Source organism: Salmo salar, chromosome 13 (genome assembly GCF_965601325.2).
Source record: "Salmo salar chromosome 13, fSalSal1, whole genome shotgun sequence".
In the NCBI taxonomy this organism is placed as follows: Eukaryota; Metazoa; Chordata; class Actinopteri; order Salmoniformes; family Salmonidae; genus Salmo; species Salmo salar.
This window is the reverse complement of record NC_138303.1, coordinates 42,025,622-42,041,865: the sequence shown is the minus strand read 5'-3', so window position 1 is coordinate 42,041,865 and position 16,244 is coordinate 42,025,622.

Below are 16,244 nucleotides of genomic sequence, written 5' to 3'. Positions count from 1 at the left end.
TTATTTTCCTCATGTAAAAAGATTGTGTTAACATGTGAACTCTAAATGTAATACATGTGAAAACATGGTTTAATTTAAGCTCAAAATGTGAAAACAGCTATTTCACATGTGTAGGGTATGAGTATAGGGTACTGTATGAGTGATGCCTGTGGAGGTTTTAGTATGTAGGCTATCTTTTGCCACAGTAGAGAAAGTCCAGTTTGTGCACTTTTCCTGAAGACATTTGTAGTCACATGGTACATAACGTTTATTTTCCCTACCTTATAAATAGTGCCTTTGGGCACATGTTATCTAGACAAAGACATTGTAAAGTCTTACAGAAGGTAAAATAATGCAAATAAACAAGAAAAATTCACTGGCAATTAAATCAATCCACCCTTAATTAGGAACCCTTTTTTTCTAACAAAAGAGATATAAATATATACTTTTTTAGTTTGAAGCAGTTTCTATAGATACCGTATTGTTGCTATGTGACAGAGTTGAGACATGAAGTGGGGAGACTGTGTTTTCTATGCATGGTGTACATCTTGTATCTTTACAGTAGAGTAGGTTTCATGTTTTCAATCAATTGACAATTTTTGGGGGATTTCAATCAGAATCATGTGAATTTCAAGAACACTGTTTTTTAAACATGGCATAAAATTGGCTGAATTTGCCATGCAAAAGCTACATGGAGGTTTTGATACAAGACTATGTGTCAAGTGTCAGTGTCCAGCGGTTAGGACGAAGTCAGGCGCAGGACACATAACTGAGTAAAAGACGTACTTTACTCGAAAGAAAACAACAATGATTTCCACGCAGGGAAAAAACACACCAGCTCACAGAAGTCTTGAACACTAAACAAAGAACTAATACGCACAAAACCATGTGGGAACCAGAGGGTTAAATAGGGAATAAATGATAACTTAATGGGAACCAGGTGTGTACAATCAAGACAGAACAACATAGAAAAAGAAACGTAGATTGGTGGCAGCTAGAAAGCCGGTGACGTCGACCGCCGAACGCCGCCCGAACAAGGAGAGGCACCAACTTCGGCGGAAGTCGTGACACTATCATTCAACATCACTGGCAAGTCAATTCATTTAACCATGTACTGATATAGGCTAATAGGTAGTGTGACGATAGCTACAAATCTACTATATATGCTGTGAACCACAACTAAAGACTATAGAGACCCACAGTGGAGGTGTCATAATACCCCAAAACCTAACGGTCAAACAGGGAAATGGTTCCGATCATTTTTCCATTATTCATGTTTCCCATAGGGGATTTTAGAAACACTTAAAATAAGGGCTGTGTTTCATGTAGGCTAACCCTGGCTTAAGGTTTTGATAACCATGTAATCTTTCTCGGACAAGGTGACTTTTATTAATAAATTCGGCTTTATTTACACTCAGATTTGAAAATGCTTATTAGCATCAAAGTATACTCCTGCACTACATCTCTAGCTGACACCTTTGCTAACAGAATTGTAAATTTAAAGACATTTTGCCAATGTATTAATTACTACATTTCGCTAAAATTAGATAATTAATCCAAAGATTCTTACCTTTGCCTCAATTCAGCAGTCTTGTCCAGATCATAGTGGCATTTGTAGTTATTTATGATAGCCGCATTAGCAGCTAATTAGCATTTAATTTGTTGGGGGTAAATACAGGTGAATATATTTATAATAGTAAACTTGTCCGAGAGATTGTTATCAAAACGTAACGCCGGGGTAAGCCTACACAAAAAACAGCCCTTATTTTAAGTGTTTCTAATCCCCTGTGGGAAAAATGAATTGTGGAAAAACGATTGGAACCATTTCCCTGTTCGACCGCTGGGTTTTATGGTTATTATGACTCATTCTGTGGTACTCTATTTAGACATTACATACAATTATAGTAAGTTATTTGTCATGAACTAAGTAACATTAGCTACGATGAAAGTAATTTTTCACTTACAAAATCTGAGACAAATCTATGTAGAGCAAAGTACTTGAATATCTGAAATTGTTACAATGAACCATTGGTTCAGTTAGCGTATATATCTAATATTTTCTGAGAATGGAGCTGACATGTGTAAAACTTAGCAGTCATGTTGATTTCTATTATGCAAAATAGCATGTCCCTCCCCAAAGCAATCTGTGCAAGTTTCTGGCTATGGAACATAATACAATCTTTGCTCCAGAATTATGTAGTAAATGTTTTATTGTGTTGAGGCTCAGTTTGTTTAGCTTCATTGACCTGCATGTTATGGTTCAAGGGACCATGGACCAGGAAAATGGTAACATAGCAATCTTTTAATCTATTTATGATACAGTGCTTGGTTATCTGGGTAATGTAAACGATAACGATCTCCAACAGAGAGTGAATCATTGGAGATTTGACTATTTTCTGTAGTTGATGGAATAACAGAAGTCATGGCCATCATTAAAACTTGATATACTGTATATCCCATCATGAGGAAGGTTATTCACACCATGCACATTCACACGCGATCAGTAACAGCCACAGTCTTTCACAGTGCAAATTTTATTTTTTTGGGCATGGAAGATGAAACCAAACAGGAGGCCTTTGGTGTGGCTCCTTTCAACTAGGCACAAGTATGTTTTTATTTTTAATAAAGTCAGGATCAGAGAAAATATAGATTCTCAATGCAGTACCAGTCAAACTTTTGGACACACCTACAGTACTCATTCAAGGGTTTTTCTATATTTTTACTATTTTCTACATTGTAGAATAATGGTGGCTACTTTTAGGGAATCTAGAATCTAAAATCTAAAATATATTTGCATTTGTTTAACACTTTTTTGGTTAATACATGATTCCATATGTGTTATTTCATAGTTTTGATGTCTTCACTATTATTCTACAATGTAGAAAATAGTAAAAATAAAGAGTAACCCTTGAATGAGTAGCGGTGTCCAAAGTTTTGACTGGTACTGTATATATATATATATATATATATATATATATATATATATATATATATATATATATATATCTACACTGCTCAAAAAAATAAAGGGAACACTTAAACAACACATCCTAGATCTGAATGAAATAAATAATCTTATTAAATACTTTTTTTCTTTACATAGTTGAATGTGCTGACAACAAAATCACACAAAAATAATCAATGGAAATCCAATTTATCAACCCATGGAGGTCTGGATTTGGAGTCACACTCAAAATTAAAGTGGAAAACCACACTACAGGCTGATCCAACTTTGATGTAATGTCCTTAAAACAAGTCAAAATGAGGCTCGGTAGTGTGTGTGGCCTCCACGTGCCTGTATGACCTCCCTACAACGCCTGGGCATGCTCCTGATGAGGTGGCGGATGGTCTCCTGAGGGATCTCCTCCCAGACCTGGACTAAAGCATCCGCCAACTCCTGGACAGTCTGTGGTGCAACGTGGCGTTGGTGGATGGAGTGAGACATGATGTCCCAGATGTGCTCAATTGGATTCAGGTCTGGGGAACGGGCAGGCCAGTCCATAGCATCAATGCCTTCCTCTTGCAGGAACTGCTGACACACTCCAGCCACATGAGGTCTAGCATTGTCTTGCATTAGGAGGAACCCAGGGCCAACCGCACCAGCATATGGTCTCACAAGGGGTCTGAGGATCTCATCTCGGTACCTAATGGCAGTCAGGCTACCTCTGGCGAGCACATGGAGGGCTGTGCGGCCCCCCAAAGAAATGCCACCCCACACCATGACTGACCCACCGCCAAACCGGTCATGCTGGAGGATGTTGCAGGCAGCAGAACGTTCTCCACGGCGTCTCCAGACTCTGTCACGTCTGTCACGTGCTCAGTGTGAACCTGCTTTCATCTGTGAAGAGCACAGGGCGCCAGTGGCGAATTTGCCAATCTTGGTGTTCTCTGGCAAATGCCAAACGTCCTGCACGGTGTTGGGCTGTAAGCACAACCACCACCTGTGGACGTCGGGCCCTCATACCACCCTCATGGAGTCTGTTTCTGACCGTTTGAGCAGACACATGCACATTTGTGACCTGCTGGAGGTCATTTTGCAGGGCTCTGGCAGTGCTCCTCCTGCTCCTCCTTGCACAAAGGCGGAGGTAGCGGTCCTGCTGCTGGGTTGTTGCCCTCCTACGGCCTCCTCCACGTCTCCTGATGTACTGGCCTGTCTCCTGGTAGCGCCTCCATGCTCTGGACACTACGCTGACAGACACAGCAAACCTTCTTGCCACAGCTCGCATTGATGTGCCATCCTGGATGAGCTGCACTACCTGAGCCACTTGTGTGGGTTGTAGACTCCGTCTCATGCTACCACTAGAGTGAAAGCACCGCCAGCATTCAAAAGTGACCAAAACATCAGCCAGGAAGCATAGGAACTGAGAAGTGGTCTGTGGTCTCCACCTGCAGAACCACTCCTTTATTGGGGGTGTCTTGCTTATTGCCTATAATTTCCACCTGTTGTCTATTCCATTTGCACAACAGCATGTGAAATGTATTGTCAATCAGTGTTGCTTCCTAAGTGGACAGTTTGATTTCACAGAAGTGTGATTGACTTGGAGTTACATTGTGTTGTTTAAGTGTTCCCTTTATTTTTTTGAGCAGTATATATATATATATATATATATATATATATATATATATATATATATATATATATATATATATTACACATATTTAGGGCTAGGCACAAAACTACCTTCACACTTCCATTTGCTTTTTAAACCGGTACTAGTTACCTCGTAGAGAAAAACAGAGAACACCATCGTGCTCGTGGTAATCTTCCCTTTCCCCAGTGGAGTCCCATTAGTTTGTAGCCCACCATTCGGACGCTACCAAACAGCAGTTGGCACATCGACGGTACCAAATTCAGACAAGTCTCCTGACACTTGTGGTGGTTGTAGAGCAAAAAGGAGTCTCCTCTTTCCATAGAGCTGTGGTCATAATAGTTTATAGGTCAAAAATCTGTCTTCTTTTGTGAGAAGACCTACTTTTGGGATGTCTCATGGTCTGACAAACAACGCTCTAGCTCTGTCACCTTTCACCGCAGATGCGGAAGTGCAACACTGGCAGATGCGGTGGATTCAGACGCATCCAATGCAAAAAAAATACGATTTCTAGCTTAAAATTATGGATTTTGATGGGGATTTTTTTGTTTTGTAACTTAGATTGATGCACCAGTGTGTCAATCGACTCTAAGGGGTTAAAGCTAATTACCTGCAATTCTATACATTTAGCCTTGGCTTATTACGTGTTCATATGATATCTGGGGGTGGGCCTGATCTCTAGAGGCTTGTGGGTCCCCCCCGTATTGCAAGGTCTGCAGGGGGTGTGGGACGCTAGTGACCTTAACCCTAACTTCCAGTTCACATTCCGGTTCAACCCTAACCTCAACTCTAACCCTAACCCTAAACCTAAACCCAACCATAACCCAAGCTTCATGTCCACATCCTGGTTCAACTCTAACCCTTGTATTCCTTTACAGCAGTGGACTATATTATACAGTTTAGAATGTGTAATGTAGAGCAGATAAACTTTATAAGCTTTTCTGCAGGTTGATGAATTAAATTAAACAGGCAAGGAATACACAGAGCATTGCACCCCCAAAGTAGGAAAACCAAAGGAAATGGAAATGTTGTCTACGTAGGAGTAAATGGGCTTCTCTCACTAATTGGACAGCCAATAACACATTTGTCAACACATTTAATTTAGTTCAGAATCAGTCAAGTGAAAAATGACAAATTGTCAAACCATCCACTATCAACCACTAATGAATCTTCCTTTTTGGTGTTCAGCTAACAGCATCTGGGTATGCATATAAATTGTATATTTTAATAATGCATAGAGTTCAATATACTACATTGCATGGTGATTTCACAGATAGGAGAAGAAGACTAAGTATGTGGGCGGAAGACAATGGCCATCATTACCGGTTAGCTGGGAAGCACGTGGCTGGAATAGAAGATACAGTCAGTCTCTGTTGTTGTCACCTTCATTTCCTGGACAAACTGACTTCTCCCTCCCACAGGGCTGAGTGCATCTGAAATCTGAGAGCCTATCAGGATGTGGCAGAGTTTATATAATGTAATACTGGGCACTTTGGGCTGTCACAGATGTAGGATCTTAATTTGATCACCCAGTTGCAGGAGACATTTCCTTGAGGTTCAAAAAGGCTTCTGAAGTTTGTAATTACCAATTAGAAATTTCAGACTTCATTTTCCATTATGACAAATGTATCAACCCCTACAAAAATGTATATTAATTATAATGCACATAATAATTCACATTTCCTGTTGATGCAGGATTATTTTCTTGCTTTAAGAATCTGTCTCAAATAAGATCCTACATCTGTATTCATGCCGACACCACTTTCCTTATTACAGTGTATGCCAGAATTACTGTACACTACTTGGAGGAGGATGACAAAACTTATTGGCAAACAGACACATTCATTCACCACACTTCCGTTTCCCCTGCACCGCCACTATGGCATCTGGTAATCAATTAAAAATATATTTTTAAAAAGCAACAAACTCAAGTAGCCACAGATATTTGGCGTGGGTCCTCAGCGCCAAGTCTAGGTCCAAGAGGCTTCTTAACAGCTTCTACCCCCAAGCCATGAGACTCCTGAACATCTAATCAAATGGCTACCCAGACTATTTGCATTGCCCCCCCCCCCCCCCCCCTTTTACGCTGCTGGTACTCTCTGTTATTATCTATGCATAGTCACTTTAATAACGCTACCTACATGTACATATTACCTGAATTACCTCGACTAACCGGTGCCCCCGCACATTGACTCTGTACCGGTACCTCCTGTATATAGTCTCGCTATTGTTATTTTACTGCTGCTCTTTAACTACTTTTATTTCTTATTCTTATTTGTATTTTTTAAACTGCGTTGTTGGTTAGGGGCTTGTAAGTAAGTATTTCACTGTAAGGTCTACACCTGTTGTATTCAGCGCATGTGACTAATAACATTTGATTTGATTTGATACCAATCATTAGCTAGCAGCCAGCAGAGGAATAATGCATCAGGCTTTTGTTTGCACTGAGTAGTAAAAGCTAGCTGTGCTTTCTCTTCCTTTCTTGCATTCTCATCCCTCTCTTCAGCTCCGTTAGAAACCATATAGGTCATCTTCTCTGGTTAAAAGCCAACAGTCACAACTCAACCCTGACCACTGACTGTGTCTCCTCTGACTTCAAAATGTCCAGAGTCGCTCCATTCTTCAAGAAACCAACACTCGACTCATCTGACGTCAAAAACGATAGACCTGTACGATAGACCCTTCTTTCTTTTCTTTCCAAAACAATTGAGCATGCTGTCTCTGATCAACTCTCTTGTTATCTCTCTCAGAACGATCTTCTTGACCCTAACCAGTCAGGCTTCAAGACGGGTCATTCAACTGAGACTGCTCTCCTGTGTCATGGAGGCTCTCAGCACTGCCAAAGCTGACTCTCTCTCCTTTGTTCTCATCCTCCTAGATCTATCCGCTGCATTCAACACCGTGAACCATCAGGACTGCATCCTCTTGGACTGCATCCTACCTGGCAGGCCGCTCCTACCAAGTGACGTGGAGATCTGCTCCTTCCACAGTGTCACCCTCCCACAGTGAAAACATTATTTGTGTCATCCCACTGGACACAGACCAGTGGACCCTACTACAAATTCCAAAAGGACTGAGGAACTAGAGAGCTGACATGCAACAGTGTGTTTTACTGCAGAGCAACATGTCCACAACAAACAGTGGAACCCAAGGAGTGTTAGACTGATACTCAAGCAGTATAGCATGAATACTACTGATCTTAGTTGAGGGACCTATGGTACTGGGAGAATCATGTTATTATAGTTTAAAGGGCTATATATTGCACCAGCGAGCTAAAAGGTCATCCCTTAAACTCACAAAAGGCCAAAAGACTCATTATCTCAAGGCAGAGCCGTGCTGTGAGACATTGTGCAGGAGAATCCATCTCTGGTGTATGATGTAGCTGGCAAAATGATGACACCTTTGTCATGAACAAAATGCTCAGTTTATTCTCATTGGCAATGGATCTCAATCTGCTGGTCTTAATCTGCTGGAAATATTGTATTGTACATACAACTACATAGTCATATGCTGCAGGGAAAGGACCCTTGAAAACTGTAGCTTCTGAGATCTGAGAAGCATAACACAACATTGAAATTCAATTGTTATAGCAGCATTTCCCACACTAAACAAGACAGAAAGTTCCAGTCTAACTGTGCTCCTAAGCCATTCAAGTGGCAGAAAAGTAGACTGCAGCAGCACTATAAGCATTATGTAAAACATGGAACTCTTAACTACAACAGGAGCAGGGGACTACAATATATAGATGACCTATCTCCAATTGAAGCTAGGTGGGCGGCAGGCATATTTACAGTGGTAGGACTATTGTTCCATCTGCGGTAATGAGGGAATGAGACTGAATGGTAATAATAATTAACCATTCTAACAGCATACATACCTGGTACAGCCGTAAACTGTGGCCATACTGTAGATAGACAAATGGAATAGCACATGGGATAAATTGTGTGGCATTGTGCATTGTAGTTAGGCCTAGGCTACTCTTCCCGTGTGTTAATTTCTGTATGTGGAGATTGCACATACAGTACAGTACTCTGAAGGATTGTTGTGTTTGAATAGGCCTACTTATTTTGACTGACAGATTATACAGTGGAATTGTATGTTCTCATACAATCTTCATCCTTTCTGTTGTCAAAATGTTCACGCTAATTGCATTTTGCAAATTGCAGAATTCAATTCAGACCGATAGAAGTGCTGGCATATGCAATCAAAGACCAAAAAAAGACAAGAGAATATTACACTGAGACATGACACAAATAATGTCACCTGGCAATCCTTTTACTATGCTTATTCCATAGAAGTGAATGGCCTCTGTGCTAATAGCTATGTTGCACAAGTTCACATTACCCTCAACTGAGCATGTTCCGTATATGGTTCCTTTTTGCTCCTCCTTGTATTCTACACTAGTAGTCGCTGTAACACAAGGTACAATCACGCCACACCACTCCCTTTGGAATTGCATTTGACTAGTCTGTCAGTGAAAAACAAAAATGTACTCTCACTTTTTATCTAGATTTATGGACAGTTTCAGAGGCTATTTGTAGAAAAGTCATAATCTGCATTTGAAGGTTCCATTGAAGCAATATTCTACATGATGAATGTTAGAAGTCTTCTTAACCCTCAAGCTACCAACGTATTTTACATACAGTACCAGTCAAAAGTTTGGACACACCGACTCATTCAAGGGTTTTTCTTTATTTGGACTATTTTGTACATTGTAGAATAATAGTGAAGACACCAAAACTGTGAAATAGCACATATGGAATCATGTAGTAACCAAAAAAGTGTTAAACAAATAAAAATACATTTTATGTTTGATATTCTTGGAAGTTGCCACCCTTTGCCTTGATGACAGCTTTGCACTCTATTGCCATATGTGTTATTTGAATGACTAGGTGTGTCCGTACTGTACATTGATTACCAACTATTGGAAAAAGCAACAATCAGAGCAAAATATCAACTTATTTCTTATCAGAACATCATTAGACATGTAATTAATGGTATCTGGGAAAAAAATACCAAAATCGAAAATGTTCATTTTATTTTATATAATGTGCATTTGTTTTCTCAAATGTACAATAAACATTAGTATTAAAAGCTCATTTACTATCATTTGATTAGAGTATCATTTAGTTTTCAGAATTTTGAAGAAATGAAAAATGTTGTCATATGTATATGGTAAAACAACTGCCATTTAAAGGGGCAGTAAACCAGAATTTGAAATATACTTAATTTCATTGACAAAAAGTGATTCAATTCACTTCAAAAAGTGAAACTGAGTTATCTTTATTTACTTTCCCACAGCCAGCATTAGCATCACTGTTAGTGAAACAATGGGAGTAGTACTGTAGGGGCTATCCCACTGGGCTAAAACTGGTTGAATCAACATTGTTTCCACATCATTTCAACCCAAAAAATATATTTGATGATGTTGAATCAATGTGGAAAACTGATTGGATTTGCAAAAAGTAATCAACGTAAGGGTATTTAGTCTTTTTTCACCCGACTTCTAACCTAAATCCAATGGAATGGTGACATTTTTTGTTGATTTCACGTTGAATTCCCGTAAGTTGACAACTCAACCAAATGTATATTTTAACTAGATGTTGAACTGACGTCTGTGCTCAGTGGGAGGACAGCATGCCTAAAAAAGCATACCCAAATCCTTTAAGTTACAGTATATAACATTTTCAGTAGAATTTTTCTGATAATACACAACAATACAGCACCATGTGTACATTCAGAGGGTAGCTGGTTTATGTACTACAGTTTTACCAAGTATTCATACCAATGACAGACTTTTATGAGCTGTTTTGACTGCAACTTGGCATATACAGTGGGTTCCAAATTTATTGACACCCTTGATAAAAATAAGCAAAAATGACTGTACAAAATAAATATTTCAATACTGAGCTATATTGTATGCTAAATGAAATGGGGAAATTATAATTTTTTATACTAATACAATTTTTCAGAGAAAGAGATTTTGTTTAAGAAGTCATATTTTTCCCACAATTATTGACAGGTAAAAAAAAAAAACAGCACTAAATATACTTCTAAAATGAGTTGGAGAACACATTGGGAGGGGTCTTAAAGACCATTTCTCCATACATAATCATTCCAGATCCTTGATATCCTTCATCTGTGCTTATGGACTGTCCGCTTCAATTTAAACCACAGGTTTTCAATGGGTTTCAAGTCCGTAGACTGAGATGGTCATTGCAAAATGTTGATTTTGTGGCCAATTTACAATTTCTTTGTAGATTTTGATGTGTGTTTGGGGTTATTGTCTTGCTGGAAGATCCACTTGCGGCCAAGTTTCAGTCTTTGGGTTATAAGCTATTATGACCCCATTCCTGAATGCTGGAACATGGTCATGCCTTCTGTTCCCCCCTCTATGATGCTCACAGGACACGCAGGACACATTAGTAGGGAATTTTCAGGAAGCTAACCCAAGTCTTTAAGTCTCCAGCAAGGTTACTCATCAGAAGAGTGTGGACCTCGGGCCTCCTGAGTGGCGCAGTGGTCTAAGGCCACTAGAGGTCCTAGGTCGAGGCCAGACTCTGTCGCTGCGACCGGGAGACCAATTGGGCGGCACACAATTGGCCCAGCGTCGTCTGGGTTAGGGGAGGGTTTGGCTGGCAGGGATGTTCCTGTCCCATTGTGCACTAGTGACTCCTGTGGTGGACCGGGTGCAATGCACGCTGACATGGTCACCAGGTTTCCTCCGACACATTTGTGCGGCTGGCTTCCGGGTTAAGTGGGCAGTGTGGCTTGGCTGGGTTGTGTTTTGGAGGACGCACGGCTCTCGACCTTCGCCGAGTCCGTATGGGAGTTGCAGCGATGGGACAAGACTGTTACTACCAATTAGATACCACAAAAAAAGGATTAAAAAAAGTGTGGACGTCAGTTACATTTCAGCCTCCTTTGACCTCATACTCTTACCCAGACAATGTAATTTTTCAGGTCTCTACATTGTCTGGCGCATAGCAGACCTGGGTAAGAACCCCATGAGTCAAACTAACACGTCTTCAGGTCTCAGGCAAGGTTGCTCCTCACATGCATGGATCACCAAACCACCTCTGTTGCACTCTCATTAAATGGGGTGCACAGATCCTTCTGCTTCTGTTTGCCACAGAAAGTATTGTTGTTGTGCAGTAGGCCTCAGAAGGGAACACCCATGTTCCAGAGAATCCAAGCTTTCAGGAATGGGGTAATAATAGCTTGTAGCCCAAATGGTTCAAACACCAGAGCCAAATTCATAGGAAGAAAATCAATTAAATATGCCACACTGGCTTCAGAAACTGCCAGAAAACTATTTAAGAAAGAGAGCGTTTGATTCTATCTGTACTTTTCTACCATTCCTTATTCAAAAAGTACCAGGATGTTGTCTCTGGTTTTGAATGTGAATTTAGAGAACTGAATCTGAGAAGTTGAATATATGTGAACTTTGGTGAACTTGAAATGCTAGTTTGTAAACTTGATACACAGACAATGAATCCAATATCTACCATATTGAAATAAAATATATATAGATATTGAATTTGAATATTAAAACTGAATGCAGTATTAATTCAATTAAGTTTTAAATGATGAAATATAAGTTAAATGTATGATTTCAATGATTCAATTTGTGTATTACAAATTCAATAATATTGAATTTAAATTCAACATCTTAATACAAATAAAAAAATGTTTTATTCAAATTCAGCTTCTGTTGGCACTGAAATCACTCTATAGTATAACACTAAACAATTATTTAGATTGAAGAGGTTGATTGACAGTCATGAACATTTTTAAGAATTGAATAAGCCACCTTTGAACTATGATAAAAAATATGCCTCTACCCCAGTCGGTAGTTTGAGAGTTAATAACGTTTTTTTAATTAAACATGCTTTGACATCCCATTGGTAAACTCTCATGGGATGTTCGTTGATGGGCTGCCATGGAGACCTGACAGCAGACGATCCCATATTAAAATGTAAGTAAATAATTAATGAAAATGCATGACACTTTGACATAACAATATAGGCAAATGTAAAAGGGATAATTTATGTATTTCTACATAAGCCTATGTCAATTAAATCAGATATGGAGGCTAACTTACTTCTCCACAGTTTAATGTTGTGTTTGTACACATCTTACCTACGTGTGTTACCTATGCCCGTAAGCCCTGCAGGAAACTGACTAACATCTATGAGTGAGAACACCATGCAGGTCTTTGAGAAGTGTGTCTGCTACTGGACAATTCCAACATTATTCAACACCAACAGGCCATCGCTGTTGGTCAAGGGCCCTGACATTTTTATAGAAGGAAATTCTGGCCTCTGAGTAGTAACACACCTGACCAGTCGCATGCTCCGATAAGCATAGAAAAGGTACTATTGATGGCCATTGACAATCATATAAATGTCTGTTTCACATTAGTTATCTTAATTACTTAAATTTAAACTAGATTTACTTTACACCACAAAAAATGAAGGTTCTTAAATGGTTGTTTCTTAGCTCTTAAGGTTACTTGGAAAACTCATACCCGATAAAGAACCTTTGAGTTTACTGTGGGGTTCATGGTGTGGCATTTATGGTTCTTCAGAATACTAAAAGGTTCTTGAAATGTATGAAAGTCTCCAGATGTGTCCCTTTCATAGCACACAGCAAATCGGCCAGTGTTAACTAGTGTTGATTTTTCAGTTTAACATTTCTAGTGTTGATTCAAGAGTTAAATTAACACTGTAAAGAGTGGTGTAAAATAACCAAAGTGTTGGTGTTAATATTCAGAGTTTAACCAAAACCATGCCCATTATTATCAGATTTCCTAGCATGCTCTCTATTGCAGGTCGATTTTTTAAATTGTTTCAATATGGGGTGACAGGTAGCCTAGTGGTTTGAGCATTGGGCTGGTAACAGAAGTTGCTAGATCGAGTCCCAGAGCTGACAAGGTAAAAATCTGTCATTCTGCCCCTGAACAAGGCAGTTAACCCACTGTTCCTAGGCCGTCATTATAAATAAGAATTTTTTCTTAACTGACTTGCCTGGTTAAATCAAAATATCTATGTTTTTGCATGTACATTGATTGATTAATTCATCTTATGCTACTCTAATATAAATTACATACATTTTTCTAAACTATTCCAATCTGTTACTTGGACTTATGGCATCCATTACTGAAATGGTTGTTCGAGTTTAGATGTTTAATGTAGTCTCATTGTCACACCCTGACCTTAGAGAGCCTTTTTAATTCTCTATTTTGGTTAGGTCAGGGTGTGACTAGGGTGGGTACTCTAGTTTTTTGTATTTCTATGTTGGCCTGGTATGGTTCCCAATCAGAGGCAACAACAGGTGGGAAAAGGCTGCCTAAATATGATCCCCAATCAGAGACATAGCCCGGTATGTCCTGTGCCAGCTCCACGCACCAGGCCTCCAGCGACGGTCTGCAGTCCAGAGCCTCCAGCGACGGTCTGCGGTCCAGAGCCTCCAGTGACAGTCTGCAGTCCAGAGCCTCCAGCGACAGTCTGCAGTCCAGAGCCTCCTGCGAGGGTTCCCAGTCCAGAGCATCCTGCGAGGGTTTCTAGTCCAGAGCCTCCTGCGAGGCTTCCCAGTCCAGAGCCTTCAGCGAGGGTTCCCTGTCCAGAGCCTCCAGCGACGGTCTGCAGTCCAGAGCCTCCAGCGACAGTCTGCGGTCCAGAGCCTCCATTGATGATCCATGGCCCGAAGCCTTCAGTGATGATCCATGGCCCGAAGCCTCCAGTGATGATCCATGGCCCGGAGCCTCCAGTGACGATCCATGGCCTGGAGCCTCCAGTGACGATCCATAGCCCGGAGCCTCCAGTGACGATCCATGGCCCGGAGCCTCCAGTGATGATCCATGGCCCGGAGCCTGCAGTGATGATCCATGGCCCGAAGCCTCCAGTGATGATCCATTGGCCGGAGCCTCCAGTGATGATCCATGGCCCGGAGCCTCCAGTGAGGATCCATGGCCCGGAGCCTCCAGTGATGATCCATGGCCCGGAGCCTCCAGTGATGATCCATGGCCCGGAGCCTCTAGAGACGATCCGGAGCCTCCGGCGATGGTCCATGGTCCGGTTCCACGGAAGCGGAGGGATCCGCAAGCGGAGCGGGGTCTACGTCCCGAACCGGAGCCGCCACCGAGGCTAGATGCCCACCCGGACCCTCCCCCATAGAGTCAGGTTTTGCGGCCGGAGTCCGCACCTTTGGGTACTGTCACGCCCTGACCTTAGAGCCTTTTTATTCTCTATTTTGTTTCGGTCAGGGTTTGACTAGGGTGGGTACTCTAGTTTTTTGTATTTCTATGTTGGCCTGGTATGGTTCCCAATCAGAGGCAGCTATCTATCGTTGTCTCTGATTGGGGATCATATTTAGGCAGCCTTTTCCCACCTGTTGTTGGTGGGATCTTGTGATTTTGAATTGTAGCTTTTAGCCCTACAAAGCTGTACGTTTCGTTGGTTACTCTATATTTTTTTGTTGCCGGTTATCATAAATAAAAAATGATTAACCTACCCCACGCTGTATCTTGGTCCGACCATCATTACAACGACGTTCGTTACACTCATAACTTAGTCTTCTCAACCCTAGCAGTCACTCTGAATGCAGGTTGCAGGTCAATAAAAATTCAATATGTTAGATATCCTGACTCTGGCTAGATTCCAATAGGAATTACACATCACCTTGCAAACCAGCATAATGTGACTTACAGGGCTGATGTGGCCTGTAAACTATGAGTTTCAGGCCACTGTATTAGAGTAAAACTAGGCCCTGCAAAGGACTGGAAATGAATGAATGTAACAACCATGTCTCTGTCACAAGTAAACACAGACACGGGTGGTGCTGGTAACTCTAAAATTAACTTGAAAGGCACCCTGGAAAATATGCAAATAAGGCTTGAAACACTACAGCAGGGCTATTCAATTACGCTCCTGGAGGGCTGAAACATTTCTGGTTTTGGATTTTTGTACGGTTCTTCAAAGAACCATCCCATGTTTGGTTCTTCAGAGAACCTTAAATGGTTCCCCTATGGCATCACTCTCAAGAACCTTTGGTTCCAATCAGGGACAGATTTTTCTATTTGATTTGAACTGTTTGTGTATTATCAATTTGGCATAACTAAGGCTAACTCAATACAGTCTACTGAGTCTAGTAATGACATCAGAGTGTAATGAATGAAATTCCATTCGCATTAAGGCTTGTTTTTTTGTTCTGGGTCAATCTCACACAGTCAATCAGTACTACAGCAGACTGACCTCATTAGTACCTCATTTGGAGAGAAAGGGCACATGAGTCATGGGCCACAGCATATCTCTAAGAGTGGGGTGAAAAACGCTTGTCTAGCGTTCCATCTAGCCCACGTGCTGTGTTTTTTCACCCATGCTATGAGGTCATAGGCAGAGACTTCCTGAACACAGGGTTCATTCACAGAGTCCTTCAGTGCTCCAGCCACCAGAATTAGGCTCCAAACATGCTGTCTCCTGGCAACATGGCTAGTCAACTCCCTTGTTGTTATTTGTTTGAAGGAGTGGTGGGGTTGTGGGGTTGTAAGTGGGAGTGTGTGTATGTGTGTGTGTGTGTGGTGTCACTGAGTATGTATATAATAGATGAAGCTGTGGTAAAAATGAACATGAGGAGAGGATAACAGAAACGGTCACCCCATTGATGTGCCAGGCA